Here is a 27,345-nt window from a genome sequence, read left to right on the forward strand (position 1 = left end):
ATCACTGGGGCCACATCTTATAAGAGGTTATAAGACATCAAGGTCTTATAAGAGGCAAAAACAAATGGCCCCTAGGTTTCACTTGGGGTTTGGATAGAGGGAGCTGACATATATAGGCTCTTGATCAGTAGTAATGAGAGAAACTTGACATGCTTCTTCAACCTGCATCTCAGCAACTGTTGATTGTACGTGAGGATTTTGACAATACACCATTGAGCCATTACTACCATCGGTTAAGTCTACATTCATCAAATGAACATCTAAGTTCGATATGGCACTCTTAGGAGTGGCATGAGCATTTTTGTTTGCGACGTGGCTTGGAAGAAATTTGCTGGCAAGAAATTGGTCCCTAGGCCCATTTTCAGGTGAAAATCACTCTCAGAACTAGTGTTTTTTTAATCGCTCTCAAGGACAATTTTCGGGTGAAAATAACACGTAAGGACAAATAACCCAGATTTGAAATAAATATTTTTTGATTTTACCATTTTTGTTGTTTTGGTACCAAATAGGTGAACATACTTCATACACTATGTTGATGCATGAACAATTATTGTTTATAACTCATATTAAGATATAAACAATAATTGCTCATACCCCAAATATGCATGAACAATGATTGTTCATACTTCAATATGTGTTCTTATTGATCATATATTATGTTGAAGTATGAACTTATGAACAGTGATTGTTCATACCCCAAATAGGTATGAACAGTGATTGTTCTTATGAACAGTGATTGTTCATCATAACTCATATTAAGGTATGAATTGTGATTGATTGTTCATACTACTCCAATAGGTGTTCCTACTGACCATACATTATGTTGAGGTATGAACAATGATTATTCATAGCTCATATTAATGTATGAACAGTGATTATTTGAGGTATGAATAATGATTGGTCATACCCAAAATAGGTATGAACAATGAGTTCGTGTTCATATGAGTAGTGATTGTTCATACCCCAAATAGGTATGAACAATGAGTATTCATATAAATAGTGATTGTTCATACTCATGTTGAGGTATGAACAATGAGTGTTTGTTTATATCCCAAATAGGTATGAACAATAAAGTGTTCATATAAACCTCCCCAAAAAAAAAAAAAAAAAAAATGTATGAACAATCATTGTTCGTATCAGCTCATGTTGATATATATGAATAGTGATTGTTCGAGGTATGAACAATGATTCATGTTCATAGAACAATGATTGTTCATACTCCAATAGGTGTGAACAATCATTGTTCGTATCAGCTCATGTTGATATATATGAATAGTGATTGTTCGAGGTATGAACAATGATTCATGTTCATAGAACAATGATTGTTCATACTCCAATAGGTGTGAACAATAATTGTTCATACTTATTACTGACCACACATTATGTTGAGGTATGAACAATGATTGTACATACCATATACACTGGGTCAGTTTGGTTGGGTCAGGCAGTTTATTATTTCGTGTCAGGGGTATACTTGACATTTCATCTACCCGAGCCATTTTTAATTTTGTTTCAAGGGTACATATACTTGACCTTTCATCTATCTGGTCCTTGTGAGTGATTAAAAAAAATTAGTTATGAGTGTTACTTTTTCCCCCGATCTGTCCTCGAGAGTCATTAATACATTATCCCGCCCACTTGGGTTTGGGTTTGATTGTCTAGGCCTGAGAGCAAGGAACTAAATTTTGTTTTCAGTCACTCTTTTGGTTACCACAGAAAACGAAAATATTGAAATTTTCAAGAAATTTTCAAGAAAGTAAGAGAAAATATGTGAATACATTAACAAAAATTAAAAATATGGGCACCAACTATACTTTCAAATTTAAATGTCTATCCACCAAAAATGACCAAAATGGCATATAAGCAACTCCTTATCTCAAAATTAACAATCCTCTCAAATACACATATATTACATATTTCAATAATTAAATGTTTAGAAAACAAAAGGAAATCAAAATGGAGGGATTGGAGGGAGGATACACACTTACCAAGGTGAAGTGATGAGTCTCTCAAATATTTGGATAGCTAAGTAAATGTTTGAGAAAATTAATAGGGCTTTAATGTTTAGTAACTAGTAAATACTAAATACTAAATTGACAAAACTAACCTCTATTTAAAATATTATTACACTTGCTACCATTTTGAAATTTTCTCTAAATTTCATGAAACACTGCATATCAATATATATAATGAACGAAATCGAAAAAATACCGAAATTTTCGCGAAAAAACTTTGAAAACTTGCAAACATAAAATGTATGGTCCAAAATGTTTCGGTGCCCACTGAAAACGAAAAATTTTGTGAAATTTTCACGAAATTTTCCGAAATTTAGTTCCTTGCTTGAAAGATCTCTTTTGCAGGCACTTCCTTGATTGCTAAGGCAGCTGTGCCACATGTTGACAAATTAGAGTGCTTGTGATTGTGTGCTCCCGTATGAGTTTTGCTTTGTTGCAGCTGGCAGTTGGTGGCAGACTTCAACAATTTTTTGGAAACGCCACCTTTCAACCAACTTGAATATATATCGTCTCTTGTTGATCATATTTTTTGCCTAGCTGATAGATTCCTTTGCACTATAAGCAGTTTTTTCATGACCCGATCTTCCACATTCAAAGCAGAACAACTCCAATCTTTCAATTTTGATTAGAAAAGATAAGACATTGTTGTACTGATCTTGTGTTTCAGCATGCATGGGATGGGAAGGGGTTTGTTATCATGGAGAATAACTCGTACCCTCATGTAAGCACCATCATATCATAATGTTGTTCTGGATCAACAACTTGAACTTCTCCAACTGAAGCTCCCAAAGATTTACCCGTATCCGCTGTGAATCTTTCAAAGGGAATACAAAAGATTTGAATCCAAAAAGGCATGGAAAAGAAATCCATCTTTTCTGGTGGCTTATCTTGTGCCCAAGCTTTGAAGGACATTACACGTCCTCTAATGATCCAAGGAGCATTGTTCAGAACATGATTTATCTAAAGATATTGTATATGCATATCTATGCAACATACCATATAAAGTCTTCAATTCCACATATTAAGAATTTCTATACTTATAGATTCTTAGTTAGGATAGATTTTATCTCCACATATGTAATAGTTGTATGGAGAGAATAACATAGGATTTCCTTTATTTTAGGTTCCTTGATTGTGGGTTATATCTTTGTATAGTTGTATATTCAAATTTCAAATTTACTTCCTTGTAATACATGTAAATGATCTATAAATAAATCTTTTCTTCTTGGTCTTCTTAAGGAAACCAACCAAATCAATTCTTGATTCTATATGGTATCAGATTTCTAACCAAAAAAAACAAACAAATGGCTTCACCTTCCACTCCAAGTTCCACTTCGGTAATCCCCAATGCAAACTCCATTTTGGACCCTTTTTCCATGCATCATTCCGATAATCCAACAGCAGTTTTGGTCTCTCCAGTCCTCTTCGGTGACAAATATGGCACTTGGTCTCGTGTTATTAGCATGGCCATGCGAGCAAAAAATAAGCTTGGCTTTGTTGATGGCACACTCAAGAAATCGTCTGAAGAGAAAGATGTCCCGAATTGGGCTCGATGCAATAACCTTGTTAGTAGTTGGATACTGAATTCTGTGTCAATGGATATTCGTCATAGCATTCTTTATGCCGAAACTACTACAAAAATATGGGAAGATCTCAAGGAAGGCTTCTCACAATCAAACTCACCAAAGATTTATCAACTCAAGCAATTAATCTCCGCTCTCAAACAGGACGGTTCTACTGTATCGGTTTAGTTTACTCAATTAAAATCTTTATGGGATGAACTTAACTCTACTGTTACTGTTCCCCCTATGTGTTTGTGGTTATGGTAAGACCATTATTGAACATTACCATCAAGATCGTGCAATGGAGTTCCTCCAAGGACTTCATGGTCGCTTCTCTGCTACCCGCAATCAAATACTTTTAATGGATCCATTTCCAACCATCCAACGGATTTATTTTCTAGTCCGCCAAGAAGAGAAACAACAAGAAATAAATGTTGTTATATATGGTTCCTTCTATTGATTCCGCTGCTTTCCATGTGCGTCAATATGACTCTCGTCCTTCTAAATTAATTCATTGTGATATTTGGGGGCCATTCTCTATGCCCTTGTAGGAACTGTTATTCAGAATGCAAAATTTCTACAAACCGCGAGAACCACGCGCAGCGGAATTAATGGGTTCTCACAATTTGGATAGAGAACATACCTTTTAGATCCGGTTTAGATAACTCTGAGAATCCAAGCTTTATGAAATCCAAAATCAACCTCTTGATCTTCTATTGTATTCCTTTAGAATAGATTGGACGTTGTGTGGACAACGATCTACCAACCCCCTTCTTTCTCTCAAGATCATAAACAAATTCAGATATACTTTTCTTGCCTCTTTTTCAGAACTAGTGAATAGTGAATTTTGGCCAGAGAGAAAGAGTATTCTATTTATAGGCTACAACAGGGACCATGAGGAGAAATTAGGGTTGGGCCTCCTGACGGGCTTAGGCTTCCCATGTTCGCCCCGAACACACGACCCAAGTCCGTCAACAAATGGCTTATTCCACTAAAGGCCATTGTTACACTATTGCCCTAATCCCAAATTACGTGTCAGCATTTATGGGCTCCATATTATATGCTCGTTGATCTCCCCGTGTTTAAGATATCAAATGTACGTTGATTAAGTCAATTTAATGACAACTACATTAATCAACTTCTTATGTCCTTGAGTAGTACCACTCAACCTCATTATCATGTCGGAATAAATCCACCTGCAGGGTTTACATGACAATCTTTTTGAGCTCCTCAAGGGGACATCATCAACCCAACTTCTTACAGGACACGGATTCCTTCTATAATCAACAACACACCTTACATACAATGTCATTACCCAAACCATCGAGTTTGTTGATTCACAAATGAATCTCACTCATTGATGATTTAAAGCAATGTACAATGCATGTAAGTGCCCGTTATTATATCCAGATTAGGAGGACAAGCATCCATAATAACATAGGCGTTTGTTCTCTTATATAGTCAGTATAAAGAGAAACAACCTCACTTGGTCATGTTCAATACACACAAAGTGTACTAGTGTAATCCTATAGTCAAGATAGACTAATATCATATTATACTACAACCGTACCAATGGTTTGTCCAAATTCATCTAGGTTGTAAACGATTACTTATACTTTATGAGGTACTGATGATATGATCTTCTGTGTGTTCACACCATATCATCTACAACATAAAGTATTAGACACATGCATATAACTAATAACACATATATAATATGCATGACATTTGCCCATATGATTCTCATTCAAAATATAAAGAATTAAAGTTAATACAAAAGTAATGCTTTTAGTATATAACCCTATCAGCCCTCTCATAGTGGTAATCGTTTTTTCTCACTATAGTAGATGATTATTAACATTGCACTTGGATTTATTTAATGAAAGCAAAATCAGAAATCATGAAATTACTGCTTTATTTTTTTTAATCTTGTAAATAGGCAGTTCAATAAAAAAAAAAAACCAATAATATTCATTCTGGAGCTGATGATATTTTTCCACATGAATTTGATATGGATGGTGATGTGAATGGTAATAGGCTTTGGGTGAAACCATACTCTAACTGACCGTTTGGATATATGAATGGTGGTTGACTATTTATGGTGGAACTCTATGAATTTTCAACATGATTAGAAAACTTTTGAGTGTATGGGATACTAGGGAAGTTTGAAAATTGAGGTTAGTAATCGTAAAGATTCCCATAGTATACTCAAATTCGGTATATGATAGACAATGGAATAACCAGCGATAAGGACTACCGCAAAAAGAATAAGGTTTTGGGTTTGCATTGTAATTCCATGATAGTTGCAATGCATATTGATAAGACATGAATGCTCAATCAATGATAATGCACAAACAGTAGAAATTCTTTTTTTTTTTTTTTTTTTTTTGAAAATATTTGCTTTTGTCTATAATTTACTATACCCTATTCAGGGGAACAATTGAGCGCGAGACTAGGATAGCTCTACTACATGTCTTAGAAGAGTAGCCAGTCATTTCACCAAGTGGTGTGCTACCAAGAATCTCACTCACAATAAATCTGGGAGAGGGGAGTGAGGAAGGTAGTTAGTCCACCGAAATCTGGTAACTGATTACTCTAAATCCTCATGGCTAAACTTTTGCCCTTTTCTGAAGGAGCGTGACTACTTGGGCACTAGTTGATTGATTTTAATTAATTTTTTTGGTCTAGGGCTTTCAAGAATCAAGCAATGCGATACCATAATAGGATATTTGCAACACCGACCTTTTTTGCTTTGCAACGGTTATTTATCGTTAGCAAGTTGCCAACGCTATATAAGCGTTAGTAATGTTGTTAAGTGTTGTTTTAATTCTAGTGAATTTCATGAATTAATTTCTAACACTTAAAAAGCGTTTGAGAAGTGTTACAAATCAAAATTTTAGAAATTTTGCGAAAGAGGGAAACCAAAAAAAATCGCGCTCTATTATTTCGGTCGAAATATAAAAGATAAACTTTAGTCTCTCTCCTCTCTCTCACCGCCGCTGCACTCTTAGGTCTCCTCCCTCTTTCACTGCCGGTACCCTTTTCTCTCTCTCGCTCACTTGGGTTAATACTATTTCAATCTTGCTTGGCTTGATACTGCTCCAAATTTCTTGTTTCAAAGGTACGATTTTTATTTTTGCCGATACTGAATTTGGATAATTTTCTTGCTTCAATTTGCTTCAAAGGATCTTTTGTCGGAATTGGTTTTCTCAAATGCTGAAGATCATGGATTCATGGCAATAAACAGAAAGTCCCACTGAGCATCCAAGATGACAGAGTTTTGGAAGAGATGATGGGAAACAAAAAACTCGGAGTTGTGTTCAAGCAGATTTATGTACTAGCGGGAAAATAACTGATTGAACACAGAATCTGGAGTCAAAGTTCTTCATTCAACAGATCTGTTCTTCATTCAAACGTCGTCTATGATATACTTCCCCATTCAACAGATCTATTCTGTGAGTGTGAAGTGTTTTATTGGTTGATGCAAATAGTTCATAAAAAAAAAACTAGTGTGACTTTTTAGTTATATATTCATAACTGGGAAATTGATATTGGTTTATGTAGTCTGACCACTACTTTAGAACTTGCTTATTATGTTTGAAGTGATTATGTCTTTAATTGATATGTTGGTGAGACCTTCTGTGGTGAAATTCAACATCTATCACCAGCTCTATTAGTCAACAACAAAATGCAAACTTCCGCAATGCCATTGCGCATCCAGGGAGCAAGGTTACATTCTTCTCTTTCTTGGAAATGTGTTTATATTCCTTTATGGTATTGGTTGATCAGCTAGACGCTCAATTAGGATCTTGACTAATATACTGGTTGTAATTCATGTGTGTTTGTTACACCCTGAACCTCATGCATCTTCTGGTTGGACTTTCATGCGTGTTTGTTAAACCCTGAACCTAAATCAGTTGAGTCTTTTCATATTCTAGTGAGGTTAGAATGAAAAAAACAAAAGAGATAAGCGGCAAGGAAAAACTTCTGTAAAGATATGGAAAAGCTGCATATTTCTAATCAAGAAGTATTTAGGCTGTTAGGCATTTAATTATTTTTAGAGGTATTTATGACCGAAATATTAAAATGTTCATTTGTTTAAAGTGATGCAAATGGCCATTAAATCAAATATGGTTGTTGTCTGAACATTATATTTTCTTATTTGGGGCTATTAGGAATTAACCCATAGGCAACAATTCTTTTTCTGGAAGAACTACATAAACAATCGTCTGAACACTAGTAGAAAAAAGGGCTTTTGTGACTGTTTTAAAATATTATTTGTGGTTGTTCTGTTCGAAACGGTCACAAATGGCAGAAAAGGGCTTTTGTGACTATTTTGAAATGCTTTTTGTGACTGTCGGATCTAGAATCGTCACAAATATTTTTTTCTTGGAAAAAATTCATGTATTGAAGATTATTTGTGACTATTCTCCCAAAATAGTTACATACTCCCGCACTTTATGTCACCATCTTAAATGACCTCATTTAGTTTTCGGTCTGCGCCACAACTCCACTAAAAAATAACTACTTAGATACACAAACACACCCCAGTGAGCCCACGTTCAGACTCCTGCTTTCTACAAACACTTCCATCCCATACGTGGCTACGTGCCATCAAAAGAACAAAAAAATCCCGTCTAAAATAATCCCAACACTAAACACACTTAGAAAAAAAAAATACTAGACAGTTCCAAATGAGCCAACTTTCTCCTTCACCCACTTAGTTTCGTCAGCCGCCTCTGCCAACTAACCTTTTTTTTTTTTTTTTTTTTTTTCTCCTTCTCTCATCTTAACAATGCTTGTAGAAATAAATTGTGAAACTTTACTTTTGAAGGGCCTTATATTGGATATGTTATATTTGCTGCCCATGATTTCCTTAGTTCACATTGATTGTGTATAATATGCAAATTTGGCTTGCAAAACGTTATTACATACTTTGTCCGTCTGGCTAAATCATTGTGTATTATTCATGCTATTAATTTCCTCCACCCATTCCCACAGAAACCTACTATTTTTTATTTTATTTATATTTATTTATTTATCGTCGATAATTCCATGGAAAGCTGCTTATCACATGCAAGGTAACTCTTGTATACTAATGTATCGCGATTCACCATACCCTATCTTTCATGTGGTGATTTTGAGAGAAGCTTTATGTTTAAGTTGGTCTTTTAGGGGTTGGTGGCAGCAGTACTAATGACAGCTAACGAAGTTTGTAACAAGGTAGCTCTCTGTTTACCGTTTTGAGGTGCACTAAGCTTGAACTGTGCTGGGATCTTTTACCACAAGGAAGATAAAATCACGAGTCACCAGGAACAGAAGTCTGTGAGGTGAGTTATTTTCTGCAGACATTATACATACCACTTATGTAGTAGATGTGAATACACATTTCAATTGCAAGTTACTAGTGCTATTGTAGAAGTAATGTTTCCTGATTTCATTATGTTGTAAATCATTTCTTTCATATCATCTAAAAAATCTTGGAAGGACTTTATTAGTTGCGGTCTTGAGGTCAATCATAACGTTATATTAATATATTATACAGATATAGGTTAACATTTTCCTATTGACGGTTTTCTTATTCATTATGTGATTACTCGATATAATCTTGCTAGGCATTCAGTTCATATATTCTCATCATCTGAAGATGCACGAGGGTGTTATAGCCTATGTTGACAACATTTTCCACTTTTCAGTAACTCCATAAGTATTGCCAAACATCAGACTCTAATTTGAAGTTCTGTGGAAAATTTCTTTCACAAGCATATAGGAGGGAGTTAAGTATTGTATACTATTTAAGTATTAACCCTTTAACTCTAGTTCACATAATTGAATACATTGTTTAGATTAAACAAAATCAGGAGTCGCCAGTTTCCTCTCTAACACATTAAGCCACTTCCTCATAAGAGCCCTGTTGAGTGTTGAACCTCACCACATGCCGACAGTTTCGGCACGTCCTTATTGAGTAACCTCTCCATAGTAAGCCTTCTCATCTTTGTTTTACTGTAGACATTAAGATAGTTTAGTAATCCAGAAATTTGGGTATGGCCTGCCAATTTGAAAGTGTTTTGATTGAAGCATAAGTATATACTTAGGAGCTACAATACCAATATAGGCAATGTTCCATTTACATCCAGGGTCAAAAAGTATAAACACTTTTTCTGGTGTCTCTGGTACTTTCCAATTGTCATTGCATAATGTGTTTAAGTCTGTTCCATATTTGTGTTTGAGTAGGCAAGACGTCGTGTATGTAAGCTTAGGATTGCATTCAAATATTATTTTATGGACTGATAAAGCTATGTTTTTTCACTTAACACATGAAACAGATGTGAAATACCAAAGCACATGAGCTCATGACTTAATTGACTGATTTCTAGTTACTACATCAGAACGCGCATTTTGATCCCAAATCGCTCACAATAAAAAAATTGCCTTGTAATGATGTCAATTTTTGTTAAGGTTGAGCAGCCATTTGATCTCAATGTCAGTGAAAACTTTTCTGGAAGCACTCTTAGCAGTTAGAAAATATGTGGGAAACTTTTTATTCTTCAGAAGGTTTAATTATTGTGAAAAGTCATGGTTATGCACATTCTTTCAAAAAGTGTTTCTGTTTACTTCCTATTATTATGTTTCTATATGATTTTAATTTATGATCTATCCTTGTTTCTCATCTAGTTGCTACAAAATTGAGAAAAAAGAGTTTGTTGTACTCTGTTAGAAGTATTTTCACCTCCACCCAATTTTACCTCATGTTGACATTTCAAACTTAAATTGGATTCATTGGAGGTGAACATAAGACTCCGAAGAGTGCGCATTAAATTTATTTCCCTTATGACGTATTTTGCTATTTCGATTGCGGGCTTCTTTTATATGTTCTGTTTATAAGGAACGGTGAACTTTCCTACTCACATTAATTTGATAGTGTCTTTTGTTAAAAGAATTTATTTATTAGCATAACCACTTCTATGTTTTTTCCGAAGTAAGAGACCTTATTTTCTTGGTTGCATTTATTCAGATTTCAAGATTGGAATTCTGCGAAAACTTCAAGTTCCGAGAATCAAATTTCAGCAAGAGGTAGACAATACTCAGACCACCTTACTGAAACAAGCTCATCTCATGAATGGATAAAAAAGTACTTTGCTTGGGGCTCGGACATAATTAATAGCATTACAAGATCCTTCATGAATGTGATTATAACAAAAGGTGAGCAACTACTCCTTTCTAAATTCTTACAACATCTCCATGTGCCTCTTTTAAATTTCTATTGTTTTCACTGCGTCTTCTTTGATGTGACCTTTAATCTCTTGGAAGCAGGGCCATTTCCCTGACCTCCACAAAAATAAATGATGTGGAACTTACTAATATAGAGATAGAGAGAGATGAGCCCTAATTTCGTTTTTGGAAGGAAGACTCTCTCAGAGTGGTCGGACTGAATTTGTTTTCTGTTTATATATCATTTTTCTTTTACCAAATTGGGCCCTCCTTAATAATGGGCCTTCAGCCCATTTGACTTGACCACGTTAGCTTAAATTACCGATATAAATTACAGGGAGGAGTTTTGTTTTATTTGGAGAATTTTCTAGGTTGGTTTTGGTATTATAATTTGTGATAAAAGATATAAGGGAACTAAATCATGAACGAGTTGGCGATTAAATGTAGCTGAGCCATTGAGGCTATACACATTGTGAATTTTAATTTGTTGATTTTGTGCAGCAATCATGGTGAGAAAGAAGAGGACTGAGGATACTGGTGGTGAGGAGAGCTCGGAGGAACAATCCTCGAGCAGTGGTGGATGTGGTGGTGCCCAAGCACCGCCCTCGAGTGGTGGTGAACGTCAAGGACCACCAGTGCACCAACAGTATCCACCACTCCAGCAAGGAGGTGGTCGTGGTACAGAGCAACAAGGTGGAAGAGGTTTGGGGACCTTCTCAACCTCAACAGGGGGGCCGAGAAAGATACAGTGGTGGCCCTTAGGGAGGACCTCAGCAAGGAGGCCGAGGAGGATATGCTGGTGGCCCTCAAGGCGGTGCCCCTTTTCAACTCAGCAAGGGGGCCGAGGAGGATACGCTGGCTCCTCAAGGACATGGTGGGTACAGCCCACAAGGTGGAATGGCAGCACCACCTCAATTTGGAGCTCTTCCTACATGATATCAAGGCCGAGGTCAGCCACCTCCTCCTATGCAAGTTCCACAACCTCGAGTTGTTGGTGTTGGTAGCGGTTTTACTATCAAGTGCAATTGACATATCAAGTGTGGTCTGTCTAGTTTATCTCTTTTGTTTAATTTGCATATCTATTCTTAACATGTGGTTATTTAATTTTTGTCTGAATTTGCATATCTATTCTTAACATGTGGTTATTTAATTTTTCATTTTTATGGGTATTCAGTGACACAAAATTGTGGATGCCATTCATTTTTTGTAGGTTTAGCTGGTCTCGTTACAAAATATGAGATTTTTTTTTTTATCAGCAATAATTTATAACCGTTACAAATGATTTTTAAATTAACTAACAATTTTGCAACGGTTAAGAACCGTGGGTAATATTTTTAACAAATTACTAACGTTTAAAAAGTGTTGGTGAAATCAAAAAACTGTTGCAAAGGTTTTAAATTTGTGTACGATATAGTTATAAAAAACTTTACAAATCATTATTGCAAATAAGCGTTGTAAAAATTTTCAATACTTTACCCACGCCATATTTGCAACGCTTAAAAAGCGTTGCGAAAATTATTAGCAACGGTTTTTTTCCGTTGCAAATAGCCTATTATGGTGTAGTTAACGTCCACTTTACCTACATTGGGCAATGATTTCCCAATGGTTGTTATGGCTCGGGTTCAGCTTTATGCGTGAATGTAAATTGCAGTGCGAAAAGTAAATTTTAAACAATCACATAAGCATGCTTAAACACACAAGTATCCTCTTACTTGGGCTTCGAGGAGGTTTAGAATTTACCTCTCAAGCCATGCTTACACGCTGCTTGAAGAGAAGACGATGTCAGTTGGCGCCTGATCTGAGAATCAGGCCCAACCTTTCGAGTTTTACCCTATTTTAAGTTACAAATAAAGGCCCACTTAAAAAGCCCACAAGTTGGGTTTTTGATAATTTATACAACTTTGCCTTCAAGGGCTCAAACTTAAAACTAATCTAAGATTATTCTAATCTAATTAACTAGTTTTTAGATTAATCATCTAGATTAACTATAGTCAAATGGACTTAAAGTGTTTATTACCAAGTTGATCCATAGTGTGTGAGCTATGATCCACAACTTGCTTCACACACTTGAACTTCCCAAGCCAATTAAAACTCTAATCCCTTGGTAAGTATTAAATTTAAACTAAGTTTAACTCCTATTCATCATAAGAAATCAATCAAAACCCAAGTTTTCTTTTTCTTTTCTTTTTTCGTTTTTCTTTTTATCCCTAACTATTACAAATAAGTTTCACTGTTTTCTCCTACTCTATTACAAAATCCGGGCTCGGAGTACAACTTCTTGTCACAAATGAATTGGACTACAAAAAAAATCCCACACACTTCTATTGAGGTGGCTGGGCGATCGCCCTCACCATGTGCGTGGGATCTCCCGCGGGTCGCCGGTGAACGGCCGTCGGTTTTTGTCTATTTCTTCAGCTCCTCTCCAGCTTTGTTGTCTCACAACCTGATTTGTAAAAAAAAAGTAGATAGTACTAAAAAACAATAAAAAAAATGACAAAAAAAAAATTAAAAAGAAAGAAATGGAGATATGAGAATGATGCTCCTTTCTTAGATTCTCAACCAATTACTCTCACTCTTTCAACCCCAGCGGCGGCGCCATTTGAAGCTTTAATATTGTAGTGAGTATACTTCAAAAGAGTCTAGATTAAGAGTTGAGGTTCATCCTAAATTGTTTAGAGTTTGAGTGAAGGAGATATGAAGAAGAAAAGTATACTCTTGAATATTAGAATGATTCTAAGCTAATGAACTTGAAAGCTTTGATTATTTGATTGAAATAACTTAAAAACATTAAAGGAAGATTGATTAAAATATTGAAATGAAAGCAACAAACAAGATTGAAGATTAAAGCAAAGAACAAATAACAAGTTTGATTGAAATAAAGAAAATGAAATAACAAGTTGATTGAAATAAAGAAAAGGAAATAACAAGTTGATTGAAATAAAATAAAACAACAAGAAATTAAAGACATGAATTGAAAAACAAGACAAGAAAATAAACAAACCAAATGGTTTGGATCCGAAGATAATGGATGAGTTCTCTCTTCTTTGCTTTTTGATTATATACCCTTACTTTTGCCCTTTACAGATTTGCCCTCATCCATTATAAACTAGACATCTCACCCTTTCACTTTTGCTTTCACTTTTTGGTGCCTTCTTGACCAAGGTAGGTTAGGGAGAAAGTTTTCATAATTTTAAATAAGGGCATCCATCTTTGGTCTTCTGATTTGAGGACTTTGACTGTTGACTTTTACCAGTTGACTTTGGCTTTTTCAGCACTTTTCCATAGCAGCTACTGGTTTTCATAATAAGCGTGATTAATGCTCATTTTGGTACTAATACACAGCTTTTATGATAAGTGGTCTGAAATACTCCTTAACCTGAAAAAGGCAGTAAAAGCTATTAGTTGTATTTTCGTTAAGTGTAAGAGGGACTGTAATACAGCAATATACGGGTAATAAAATGCACATTTGGGAGCTTATCACCTACTCCTATCCTAGGCCACCAAATCTCCAAACCAAATTTTGTTTGGTGCCTTTCCTTTTTACTCTTCTTTGCGAGTTTTCGGATGCTTATGTTTCAGCATGAACATGAGTATCAAAAACAAATTCAATGCACGTGCCAAACCAGGCATTTTCATAGGATACCCATATGTCCAAAAAGGTTATCACATCTATGATATCGCAACTCGTAAAATATATATATACATCCCGTGATGTTATTTTTTACGAGGACAAATTCCCTTATCAAGACATGCATCCCCACCAAATCAGTGGATTCACATGTATTTGTCAAACCAATACTTGATGACACATCATATGATCTTCCATTATCACAAAGTCCTTCTCCACTCAGTTCTATAACACCTGAGTTATCTCAACACAATACTTCACTTGGTTCTCTTATTCCCGAATCGTCCTCCTCAAACTCTCAAGCTTCTACAGATGAACCAACACCAACATCTCCCATAATTGATCAAGCTTCTACATATGAACCAACACCAACATCTCCCATGATTGATGTTACTCTTCCTCCACGAGTTCGATGCCCTCCTATTAAGTTAGGAGATTATGTTTGTTCATCTACATCACGTGCAACAAATTTTCCCATTGCAAATTATTTCTCTCGATCTTTCTCATTTTAAACAACACCATCATGTGTTTATCACAAAAAATTTAACTAAAGAGGAACCAACCTCTTTTACTCAAGTAATTAAAATTCCAGAATGGTGTGACGCCATGGCCATAGAAATCAAAGCTTTAGAAGACAATAATACTTGGTCTTTGAGCATTTTACTAGCTGAAAAACAAGTAATAGGTTGTAAATGGATATTTAAAATCAAATACCGCTCTGACGGTTCCATTGAAAGATTCAAAGCATGACTAGTTGCAAAAGGATATACCCAAATTCAGGGTATCAACTATCATGATATGTTTGCATCTGTTGCGAAGTTAGTGACAGTTTGTCTTCTTTCTATTACAGCCATCAAGGGTTGGTCTCTTCATCAACTAGATGTCAACAACACATTTCTTCAAGGAGATCTTAATGAAGAAGTGTACAAGAAATTACCTCCCGGGTTCTCTAATAAGGGGGAGACTCGCGTTTGCAAACTAAATAAATTCTTGTATGGTCTTAAACAGGCTTTTCGGCAATGGTTCTCTAAATTCTCCTCGACACTCAATAGAAAGGGATTCACTCAGTCCATTGCAGACTATAGTCTCTTCACATACATTAAGGGAAATATATCTCTTTTTGTTATTGTTTATGTTGACGACATAATCATCACTGGAAATAATAATGATTCAATTTCCAATCTCAAATCATTTCTAGAAAAATCATTCTTCATAAAGGATCTTGGTAAATTACAATATTTTCTATGCATTGAAGTTTCTTGCTCAAAACGTGGAATATATTTTTCTATGCCAACGAAAATATACACTTAATATTTTAAAAGATGCTGGAATGACTGGAGCACGAGTCACTAGTTTTTCAATGGAACAACAACTCCAGTTACGTCCTGCTGATGGAGAACCTCTTGCTAATCCAACATCTTATCATCGCTTAATATATAGGGCGACTACTTCTCTATCTCACTGTGACATGGCCAGACATTCAGTATGTCGTCAACACATTAAGTTAATTCATGCAAACCCCTCATACCGCTCACCTTGATACTGGTAATCGCATTCTTCGTTATCTCAAGGGTTCTGTTTGCAAAGGTGACACGCGTTCATTTTGTGTGTAGAAATGAATGGAATATGGAATGTGTAGATGGATGATGGATAATGGTCGTTGAACAAAACAGAAGCGTATCAAAACCTAATTATCCCTCAATGAGTAAATAATGAGTTGGATATCATTCCACTTTTAAGTGTATGTTATATGAAGGACAAGACTGGAAATGGGGTTTGAAGGATTAAAAACTATGATTATAGATATTGTAAATTGCTTAACTAAACTAAACTAAACTATTGAGAATTTATAAGAGAGATAATTCAAGAGATTAGAATCCACCGCTACCTTTGATCTGTGACCTTCTCCTTCATGGTTGTTCTCACGAGTAGACTACAATTAGACAATCGAGCGAGTCTCGATGCCCTCTTGGACGAAACATAGTTAACAATTAATTCTACTCAAGGTTGTTCCTATGTTTATGTTACTAGTATCTTCTCTCCTTTTATGTAAGCTCGGGCAGCCATTCAATGTATTACCGAGAGCAACATCAAAAAGTACTTTCTAATAGGGCGGCCATTTAATGAATCACCATTTAAAGCAAACACAAAAAATACTTTCCGTAGGCAGCAACTCCCTGAGCTACCCCTACTAGGGCAACACAAGGAATACTTCCCTAACTCTAAAGAACTGTACTACTAGAAGAAAAGTAAAGAACACTAGCATGATATTAATTAATATTGAAAAACATAAACCTTATTTTATACTTCCATCCCCTGGTGTGGGCAATGGAACTAATAACTAAAAACATAAATAACTAACATGATTGGAGAACACCATGAACCAGAAGAATCATCAAACCCTAAGCACCGGCTTCATCTTCTCTCTTGAAGGAGAAGATTAGTCTTCCATGAAAAAGGAAGAACACGAAGAACGAGAAAAAGAAGAAGAGTCGAAGAACATAAAAGTAGAAATACTATTTATCAAGACTCGACTAGTTAAAACTGAATATTTTATTATTAATCTCTCTCTGCCTCAAGTTCTGGAGACAAGAATGTAAGTGAATTGGCGAGTTTCATGAAGCACTTAGGTCCTTTATTTATAGGGGTTACAATGAGTTCTAGAAACATCTCAAGCCGTGGCTTGTTTTCTATTACAAATCAACCTCTTTCTGATTCCAACTTCATTTCCAAAACTGTAAAAGAGGTGGGCTACAGTGTCGGTTTCATGCGTCTAGACGCACAGGCTAGTGCAATTCTTTGCGTCCCAAACGCAAGAGTCTGTTTTCCCTTTTTTTTGTTCCATCCTTCTTTCCTCTTTTGCGGGCTTTGATCCAAGCAACAAATCCTTTTTTCCATGGGCTTCCAAATAAGCTTTAAAACAGGTCTAAGTCACATGTTTCATGGCTTCAAATCCTTGGCCTTCTCCATGATTATCTACGGGCTTTCCATATGGTCCTTAATGCTCCAAATTGCTCCGTTTTGTCCCCTTTTTCTCTAATATTCTACAAAACTCTTTTTTTCACTTGTAGAATCATAAAACATGACTTACAAGCACTGTTAGTCCACTAAGATGGCTAAACAAGAGGTATAATCGAGGGTTAAAATACACTTTTTGAGCACTTATCAAAAGGCACACTATTATTCGCATCCAGTTCACTCCACCTTGGTGGATATACTAATTCTGATTGGGCGAATTGCCTTATTTCACAATGCTGGGTTCTAGTCCAATCTCTTGGAAAGCCAAGAAGCAACCCACAGTATCTCGATCTTCAACTGAAGCTGAATACCATGCCCTCGCTGCTCTATCATATGAATTACAATGGCTCAAATCTCTCCTCACTAATCTTTGCATAGATCACTCGCAACCAATTTCAGTTCACTGTGACAGCCAAGCTGCTATTCACATAGCAGAAAATCCTGTATTTCACGAATGAACAAAACATATCGAATTTTATTGTCATTTTGTTCATGAGAAAATCACTTCTGGCTTGACAGAACCTTGCTACATTCAGTCTCGTGACCAAGTTGCCGACATATTTACCAAACCACTTGGAGATGAGGCCTTTCAACACCTATCTGGCAAGTTGGGTGTCGTTGATCTCTCAACACCTACTCCAACTTGAGGGGGAGTCCAAAGATATTGTATGTGCATGCATATCTATGCAACATACCATATAAATTCTTCAATCCCACATATCAAAAGTTTCTATACTTATAGATTCTTAGTTATGATAGATTTTATCTCTACATATGTAATAGTTGTATGGAGAGAATAACGTAGGATTTCCTTGATTTTAGGTTCCTTGTATATTCAAATTTCGAATTTACTTCCTTATAATACATGTAAATGATCTATAAATAAATATTTTCTTCTTGGTCTTCTTAAAGAAGCCAACCAAATCAATTCTATAATTTAGGTTTTCCTTCTTTTCAAAGTCAAAAATAAACAGCCCAGTTTTGACAATGGTAAAACTGAAATTGGAAAACCCCTATTGGATTTGTAGTTGTACAATAATGTTTAGCAAAGTCTTTGTGTAATAAGTTTCCTGTACGCCTTGAGCTTCCAAACTTTGAGAACATTATCATCCACTTGAGGGAGTTATTGAAGCCTGTATGGGGCATTGCTAGAAATCGTTAGTGCTAGTGCTGAAGTAAAGTCTGGACTGAGATCATCATCATACTGCTGGCCTCCTGAGTAGCTAGACTGCGACATCCCTACAGACACCAGATAAACGAATGAAGGAAACAGAGGTGAGAGGGAAAGAAAGTGAATGAGAAAAGATAGTGCAAGGACAAACTAAGATAGAATTATGATGGAGATCGAGAGGAAGAAAAAAGAAAGTTGATGGGGGAGGGGGTGGTGAGGAAGGTTTCTCGATCACGAAGGAGGAGGCCTCAGAAACGAGTTTTTTCTCACTCAGAGAGAGAGACTCATGAAAGGAAACAACTTTTGGAAAAAATTTAGTAAGACAGACATATTTATCTCATTTTTGCTAATACACAATTACCATCTAGCAAAAAAAATGAGGGTTGATCATAATATAAAACAAAAAAATCATTTTCCATTGTGGATCCCAAATTGGCTTCTCTAGTATATGAGAGATCGTGCATTATGATATCCTTTCACTGCAATGTTTAGATCTAACTCTGAATCTCCATGGAATTGCTCCTGATGCATGCAAATATAAGAGTATAGAAACATGTGATGGTTAGTTAGGTTGTTAGGACAGCTGTCCATTATGTTAGTCTGTTATGACAATTGTCATTCTGATAGATTCTATATTTAGAAGTGTATATAAAGAGTGATGTGCATAGTAATCAAACTAGTTCTTTGGCCTGTGCGTTGCACAGGCTAATCTATTGGGATCGGTAGAGTTTACATTTAAGGAAGTACATAACACTAACAACAGATATAGAGGTGTAGTAATATGGATACGATTGTATCTGAAAGTATATATTACATACTAAGCCATCTGAATTCTTGTACAGAGTAAAGAATTAGATGGTATACAGGCAACATAGATGAAGTATATATTGTGTACTAAGCCATTTGAACTTAAAGTTTGAGTCAATATGTCAAATTCTTATACTGAGTAAAGACTTGGATGTTATACAGACAACACAGTTGAAAATACGAGGCAAACAAAATAATGGCTCGTGATCAAAGTTATTAAACATTAGAGTTGTTTGGTTTGTGTTAGATAGAAATGCACTGCAAAGGAGGATGATAATGATTTGTTCTAAAAATAAGAGGAAGAGGATGAGCCAAGCTCATATCGAAAATTTGCAGAAAACAAAAGAGGCCATCCAGTTAACACCCTACACGGATGTCATATATTAGAGTCCATGCCACAATCTAAATGCAGGATGAAAAAGGAACTCAATCCCGTTTGTATTAGAGTTTCAATTTAAATAGCATATGCGTGCCACCCCTAGTACTATATATATGGGAGATCGAAATACGAAAAAGAATAAATTGTATAGTATGATAACTCAACAGCTAAATCAAAACGAATCAGTCTCATAAGTGAGAGTTATTCATCCATTATTACAAATATTATACTAAGGAAGTCAAAATAAAATAACTTATATAGATACGACAGTAAACTCCTGACCAACATCGACGGTTATTCGACTATCATCAATTTTGCTTCTGCAAACAAAACAATTTAATTTTGCTTAGTAAATGATATGTTGTAGTTGTAGTTGGTCCTAAAAAAGTTGATATCATACTTATTTTATAAGTTGTCCTCTTTATTCTCTTTGACTTGTAGCTCAAGGTTGAGCAATCATTAGGAGCGTCATTTGTATCAGACTATGAAAAAAACATCGAAATCATTTAATTTAAATGTGATACGGTGGGAAAATCATATCATAATATTAAAGGTACCTTTGTATTTGTTTTGTCTGAAGTTACCATCTTGGAAATCAAAATGTTTTCTTCCGAGCAATCATTCTCTTGTTGATCAATAACTATTTGATCCTGCAATAAATAACAATTAAGTGTACTTTACAAAGAAAAATTACTTTTTACGCATAATAGTAAGTGAGTCGGATACTAAACCTTTTGGACGTTCTCATTCATGTATGCCACCAATCTATATATTCCGATCTATGTGAAAGATTTTACTGACAGTAAATGATTTATTCTGATCTTTCAAATTGAATGGAGTTATTTTAATTTCAAAAGTGAAAGATACTCCTATCAGTTTCTTCAATTCTTCTTTGACCAGTTCAGAACAATTATCAACAATGTTTAGTACATTTTCCTTTTACCGTGCAAGGTGTATCTCTCTTCAATAATCCACATGGCCCATCATGAACTGAACAACATGTTCATATCCCACTGGATCAGTTGTCTTATCAGGTAGTTCTGCTGAAATTATTTTACAAAGTCAGTTATAAAATAATTGATAATATATAGTGTGGATTAGACTATAACCACACAGGATGTTTATTTCTTAAGAAATGCTTTTAATCCTTAGTATGTATATATTAGAACTTAATTTGTTCTAACAATACTGCTACCGTCGGTTAAAAGATTATTACCATCTAGCATAGGAACCACTTTAAGAAAACAAATCTTGAAGGAAACAGTGTAGGCAGAAAACATTATTACCACTTTTTTATAAAAAAACCTTAAAGAAAATAATGATGCCAGTTTCGAGGGAAAGCTAATAAAACTTATAAATACTCCTATGAAATCGAGTTGAGAGAATGTTTTGTTAATTTATACTCACTTGATTTCCATGGGGTACATTTTGAAAGATGTTCGGGCTCTGCAGATGCAGATCTGCCTTGTGCTGCGAACATTGAGCCTAGTATGTTGAAGTGATAAAGAACATTATAGCATACCCAAAATCTTCTTTTGACTTGGACCTTTCCCACTCGGCAACATATAAAAAGATGGTTCCCTTGGTCGTTTTCCCTTACTGTTCCTTTCTGCATACCAAGCGATCGAATATTCAAATGCTCCACAATGACAACAAATTTGATTTGGTGATCACAAATTGTGCATTTCAAAGATATTGCCTATAAAAATAAAAATAAATATAATAGTAATTTCCGGTTAGATAAATACAACGTTTCTTTCAATAATCAGTTCGAAATTCGAAAAATATCGAAAGAATGGCCTATAAATCGTTGGTGGACCTGGACTGAAACCGAATCGGAGGTAATGTTAAAATCCAGAGACGATTGTTGCGCAGTGTTTGAGGTAGTTATGGTCGTCATAGATGTACCATTCATATGAACAACAGTATGAGAATGTACACAAACCACAGGCCTTGAGTTATTAGAACTTGGCAAACTTGGTTTTGGTCTTTTTCCTCGAAAACTGATTGCGCACACAGGGACCATTGTTGCTTAAAGCAATCTGGATTCAAAAACAAATATCGAATGATAAACTGTCGGTAGATCTGAACAGAAAAGAATGAACTCAAATGGTATGTAAATAAGGAAACAACCATTATAAAGAGATAAGAAGGAATAAGGAGAAAGAAGTGAACTTACAAACAATGTTATTTTAACCAATAAATTTCGTTTAATGAATAATTAGAAAGTAAATAAAAAGGGCGGAGGGGAATCGGAGTTTACCGTCCTGCAAAGTCTGGCAGTCTGAGCGACTATGGCATGATCACGAACTTGCCGATTTTGGGGTAGTCTACGACAGTGGTTGCTAGCTCTGCCAATTGAATTGCATTTCTCATACGAGGCCCCATATTCACTTCGATCGGTGAGAACAATATGGGTGTTGCATATAGCACCTGTAATATCCTTCAAGATATTCCTACTGAAAAAATCAGTGATATCCTAGCAACAAATTGGTCTGAAATAAGCGTTGATATATAAATATCATAGTGAATGTCAACATTGTGATTTGTGAGTTCTTGGTACAATTACGGTTGACTCTATCACAAAGGTCACAAAAAAAGAGTATAGATGAAAGCATTTCATACCCGTTTAAGGTCTCCTTCAATGGGGGCGGGACGAAGAGGTGCTCCTGTAGCTATCACTTATGCATGTGTCACATCAGTTTGCACCTGCCATCTCTTCCTACAATTTGGTTTAAAATATAATATACCCAGGTTAGAGATGCTTAAGCAGAATAGTCAGACAACGTTAGAAATGATGCTAGGAAAACTGTAGAAATAAGAAACACCCTCTCTATGGTCAAAATTCATATGTATACTTGTTATCATTGACATAAGACGATAAGGTTGAAGCATCTAAGCGTCCAGTTATGATCTACAATAAAGAGATAAAGAATAAAAAGTAAACATTGTTGCTAACTGTATAAAAAGGATTGCCCAGACGGTGTCGTACCTTGGATCCCTTTTTCTGATAATGGAAGGTATCATTTCTCCTTACTTGGTCGGTGCATATTTGAGTCGCTGGAAATACAGAGAAATGTCAAACTTTGTTGTTCCGGTCCCATATAAGGATGAATGATACAGAAAATTCATAACACAACATTTGTAAACTACATCTGTTAAAGAACATTTACTGCATAACAATGAGCATTTAAAACTAAGATTAGTCTTCACCATCTTCAATAACCATTATGGTTACGTTCGATAACGACCCCTGCTGACACACTTGAAAAGCACTTGCTCTGAACTTTCACCCTCCTCGGAAAATCTGTATCCAATATCTGTTTTTCCATCATCAAGGCGATTTTGAGACAAAAATATTATTGTATAGGATTGATCTAACTGACCCACTGCAAAATAGTTAAGAAGCATGTAAGAAACATGCTTATTATTATACTGGGATTCACTTTCGAATTTGGTCATAAGTCCTAGGGATAATATGGTTGAAGACCCATTGTGGTCGTTCCAAAAGTCGAATATTTGGCCGCTCCTTGAAGCCCCCACAAACTTCAAACTTTAAAAGAGCAGAACCTAAATATGTTAAAAGAACAGAGTTTTTATAGAATACTATAGAAAAATACATTACACATTGTAAAGCATCATGTCTATCCATTTCATCTTTAATTATGAAAATAATAGAAGTTATAGGATTGTGAATACAAACGAAAAGTTTCCCGATTCACTAAACAAAAAACGAAAAGTTTCCCGATTCACTAAACAAAAACTTTCACTATACGATAGTGATTAAACTGAACTGTAATATAATTCTCTAGAACTCGAATGCCTGGTGAGAACATATAGATAAGTGAAAAAGGCGGCAGTAAAATCTTCTTAGGCATTTTCATAAACAATATCATATAGTTAATAGAGAAATGCGGAAGTAAAGTGTTCCTAGGCATTTTGTCAAACAACATAGGGAAACGAAAGTGTTAAAGAAAAAGAAGAAGAATTCTCAAGAAAAAGTTAAAGAAAAAGAAGAAGAAAATAGAAAAAGGGCGCACCTGAAGAAACCGTTTGCTAATTTGCTCGATTGCTGGGAAGAAATCATCTTAAAACTGATGATAAACTAAGGAATGGCGATTTGAAATGAAAGTGTCGCACTATTTGCAAATGAAGCAATTAGGTGAAAACTGAAAAGATTCATTTTCGGATTGTCTCTTTTGAGTTTATCTTTTTCCTGATTTTTACGACAACCGCTGTAGTCTGTAAACCTGATGAAGGAATGGCCATTTATATAGAGAGACTGATGAAGCGACTGAGTAAGTTTAAAATAAAGCGTCGCAACATTTGGGAACAAAGAAGTGAAATCAAAAGGATTTAGTTATTCGGGATTTTTAACAGTGTGTTATTTTGGGTTTAGGATAACTGCTTTTTCCGATTTTGTAGGATAACTGCTTTTTCCAACGTGGAGCGCTGAGCACACAATATAAGGCTCTGTTTGGCAGTAGAAAAACTCGTAGCCGACCTGGTTTAGCTGATCTAATTCTGTAGATGTGCAACTTAAAGCAAGGTAACCTGGAAGCTATGCTCGCTGTTTGGTTCACACTGTATTTGTTACACTGAACCTGTTACATACTTGAAAAAATAATAGAACATTATGAAGCAAAAGGAAAATAATAACTTAAATGCCCCTATTCTCACCCAAAATTTCTTTAAAAAAAAACTCCACAAAATATTTAATTAGAAACACATACCATCGATCATTTCATTCTTAACATGAAACAAATCTAAAAAGGAAAATCAAAATTATTACATCAATCTGCATTGTGATAGTCACAATAGTCATTCCACATTGCAATGGCAATAGACTTTCTATAATTTGATGTCATTTCTCGTATTCTATTTCTACTAAGGTTTTCTAGATCTTGTCTCCTCATTCCAGAGTCTCCTTCAAGTTCTTCTTGCTCTTTCCGATCCTTATCGAAAAATTCATCATTAAGTTTCTCTCTTTGTATGTGATTGTGTAGAATACAACATGCTATTACTATCTTTACTTGTGTTTCAAACGGACATAGAGGTGGAAGAGCCAAAATAACAAACCGCTTTTTCAAAATTCCAATGATACATTCAACAGTATTCCTCAAGATGAATGATGAAGATTGAATAACTCTTTGTAATTTGTAGGATGCAACACTCCAAATTCTTTTAGATGATAGCGAGTGCCACGAAATGGAGCAATAAAATTTGGTGCATTGGCATAGCCCGCATCCACCAAATAATATTTACCTACATTGCAAATTAAATAAAATTTGGTTACAAATAATATACAAAACGCCCTAGAAAGATTTAAGAAACTCTTAGTTTATTACTAGAAATATTTTCCAAAATAGGTCTGTGCACCTACAACAACAACATGGCAACTTGATGAAGCTATAACTTTCTCTACATTCATCCAAATGACACGTGACTTGATTATTTAGAAACTAAGATATGTACACTTATTTTTTCATATTGAACACAAAATCTCAATGCCAGCCTATCCTAGAAGTAAATATAGCACAAACTCGGTAAAAATCATGATTTCTACAGACTAGAAATCAGACCTAGTATCTTCCGGATGGCACATGTCTTTCCATATATGCCCAAAAGCTATGAGGCCTTTTGCGTTGAAAAGAAGACTCACAGACCTTACTTTTATATGTTTTACAAAAAATCTAACTCTTATGCTAACTATACAAAAACGGGGCTCGAATACAGTGCGTAGAAACTGTATTCTGACGGAATATTTTTCTGCCAACCAAATTTCTAGACACCATAACTATCTCCACATGCCTCGGAACGGGATAAGGCCAATTGGATTAGAAAGAAGACACTCAAAACTTACATTTTCATGTTTTATCAAAAACTTAAATCTCAACTTAATCATGTGAAATCGTGGATCCAATCCAGTGCACACAACCTGAGTTCTGCAGTCAGAAAATTCTGACAGGCTAAGTTCTCGAGTCCATAACTCTCTCCTCACAAATCCAAAAGGACTGTGGTTTGCTGCATTGGATAGAGGACTCAATAAAGTTTCATTCAGAGTTGCATTTGGTGAAAAAGACTAACTATTCAATTTTAGACGGAATTTCAAATATCACCGCAGATACAATATTATAGCTAAAAGCAGACATCAAGTTTGTTATACAAAACAAATGGATGCAACAGGCCATCATTAGCTAACTTGTCACAAAACAAATGAAATGTATGAGCTAACTTGCACAATAATCTTGTTTAGAAAAGAATGAAACAAAATGCTACAAGAAAAATGTACGAGGTAACTAGTGTTACCAAAAAGCTCAAACTAAAACAATCTATAAAGAAGTTAGTGTGTCCCCCGACTCTCTTATACACCCATACACTCTTACTTTGGCAAATATTTCCAACTTGAACACTCTATATAATTGATTAAGCAATCAGCAATCAGCAATTCAGCACTAGCTTCATGTTCGACATAGTCGATTCTTGATTCAACCTCATTCGCCCTAAGTAAGGCATATGGTCACTTATACATAGAGCATACTAGACTACTAGAGTAATAAGTTGTTCACTGGGCACCTTTTGGAAGAACTTCACACCTTAGTTCATGGGAACCTTGAACTAATCTGATAAACGGTCTTCATCAGTGTAATAGTTTTAGTTGGACATAGTAACTCATAAGAGGGAATTGAACTAACTAGTATGTCATACTAATATATTACCTACAAGCCCACAAAATATGTAAATCGTCCCTCAGCTCCTTTTCCTCTTCAATTATTACTCTCTAGTTGAGTACTCCTTTTCCTAAAAGCCTATGGAGCTCTAATCGATTGACTCGCACAAACAATAGCATATACATTTTCCAAACTCCAAAGGCTAGATCGATGACTTGTGCCAACCACATACATATTTTTTGAAAGGCTATAAAGTCTTGCAAACTACTGAAACTAGTTACTTAGTTAGAAACCATTTTGCATAACAAATTGCCCAAACTTTTAACAAAAGAATATAACGTACAATAACTGCAGAAAAGTGATGGATTTCAGGGGGTAAATTTGTGTTTTCAATTTACCAACATTCCTAAATTTTGAAACCCTTTTACATTGTTCAAACTCACACTTCCATTACCAATGTTCTTGAAATATAAAAGTAAGAGAGAGAAGAAATACCTGAGTTTGAATCAAAAGTAATAAAGAGATCAATGGATAAAAATGGTGGGAGCTAGCTGGTAGCAGGTTGTTTCTTCACTTCTCTTTCGCGGTCATTTTTTTTTCTTCTCGTGGTTTTTTTCTTTTATTTTCTTGTTTATGGGTTTTATAACTTAATCTGTAGATCGGAATCCAGTGCTCCACAAGTGATACCAATATACACGCTTTTGTGGTTGGGCCAACCAACTAGTTGCCTACGGTCTACGGAATTGGGCTCAAAATATAAGAACCAAACATAAAAACCTGGATAGTGCACCCTAACCATGTACAGGTTTGCCCATACAGGGCCTAAAGGACAGCCTTTTAGTAGTGTTAATAGATAATTCATTTTTCAATAATAAAGGTTTG

The 27,345-nt window shown here is 35.3% G+C and overlaps 2 long non-coding RNA genes across 15 annotated transcripts; one reads left to right on the forward strand and one right to left on the reverse strand.

Moving 5' to 3' along the window:
- Positions 1-6,476: 6,476 nt before the first annotated feature.
- On the forward strand, positions 6,477-11,985 carry LOC147508135 (uncharacterized). Of its 4 annotated transcripts, XR_015217895.1 has the most exons (6): positions 6,486-6,611; positions 6,763-7,032; positions 7,212-7,306; positions 8,753-8,907; positions 10,593-10,780; positions 11,291-11,985. It is a non-coding gene; the product is annotated as an uncharacterized LOC147508135 (long non-coding RNA). The 4 variants fall into 4 exon arrangements; XR_015217892.1 differs by having other exon boundaries at positions 6,477-6,611; positions 6,763-7,306; XR_015217894.1 differs by having other exon boundaries at positions 6,763-7,306; positions 8,741-8,907.
- Positions 11,986-18,297: 6,312 nt separating this feature from the next.
- Positions 18,298-27,206, reverse strand: LOC147508136 (uncharacterized). Of its 11 annotated transcripts, none has more exons than XR_015217897.1 (11): positions 26,959-27,206; positions 23,833-25,057; positions 23,006-23,112; positions 22,785-22,852; positions 22,418-22,514; positions 22,056-22,235; positions 21,612-21,834; positions 21,200-21,401; positions 20,350-20,835; positions 20,193-20,274; positions 19,861-20,112 (listed from the first exon to the last, which is right to left on the reverse strand). It is a non-coding gene; the product is annotated as an uncharacterized LOC147508136 (long non-coding RNA). The 11 variants fall into 11 exon arrangements; XR_015217903.1 differs by having other exon boundaries at positions 20,350-20,442; positions 20,736-20,835; positions 21,200-21,834; XR_015217904.1 differs by having other exon boundaries at positions 20,350-20,442; positions 20,524-20,835; positions 21,200-21,834.
- Between the last annotated feature and the right edge of the window lie 139 nt (positions 27,207-27,345).

This window comes from Coptis chinensis, chromosome 3 (genome assembly GCF_015680905.1).
Source record: "Coptis chinensis isolate HL-2020 chromosome 3, ASM1568090v1, whole genome shotgun sequence".
Lineage (NCBI taxonomy): Eukaryota > Viridiplantae > Streptophyta > Magnoliopsida > Ranunculales > Ranunculaceae > Coptis > Coptis chinensis.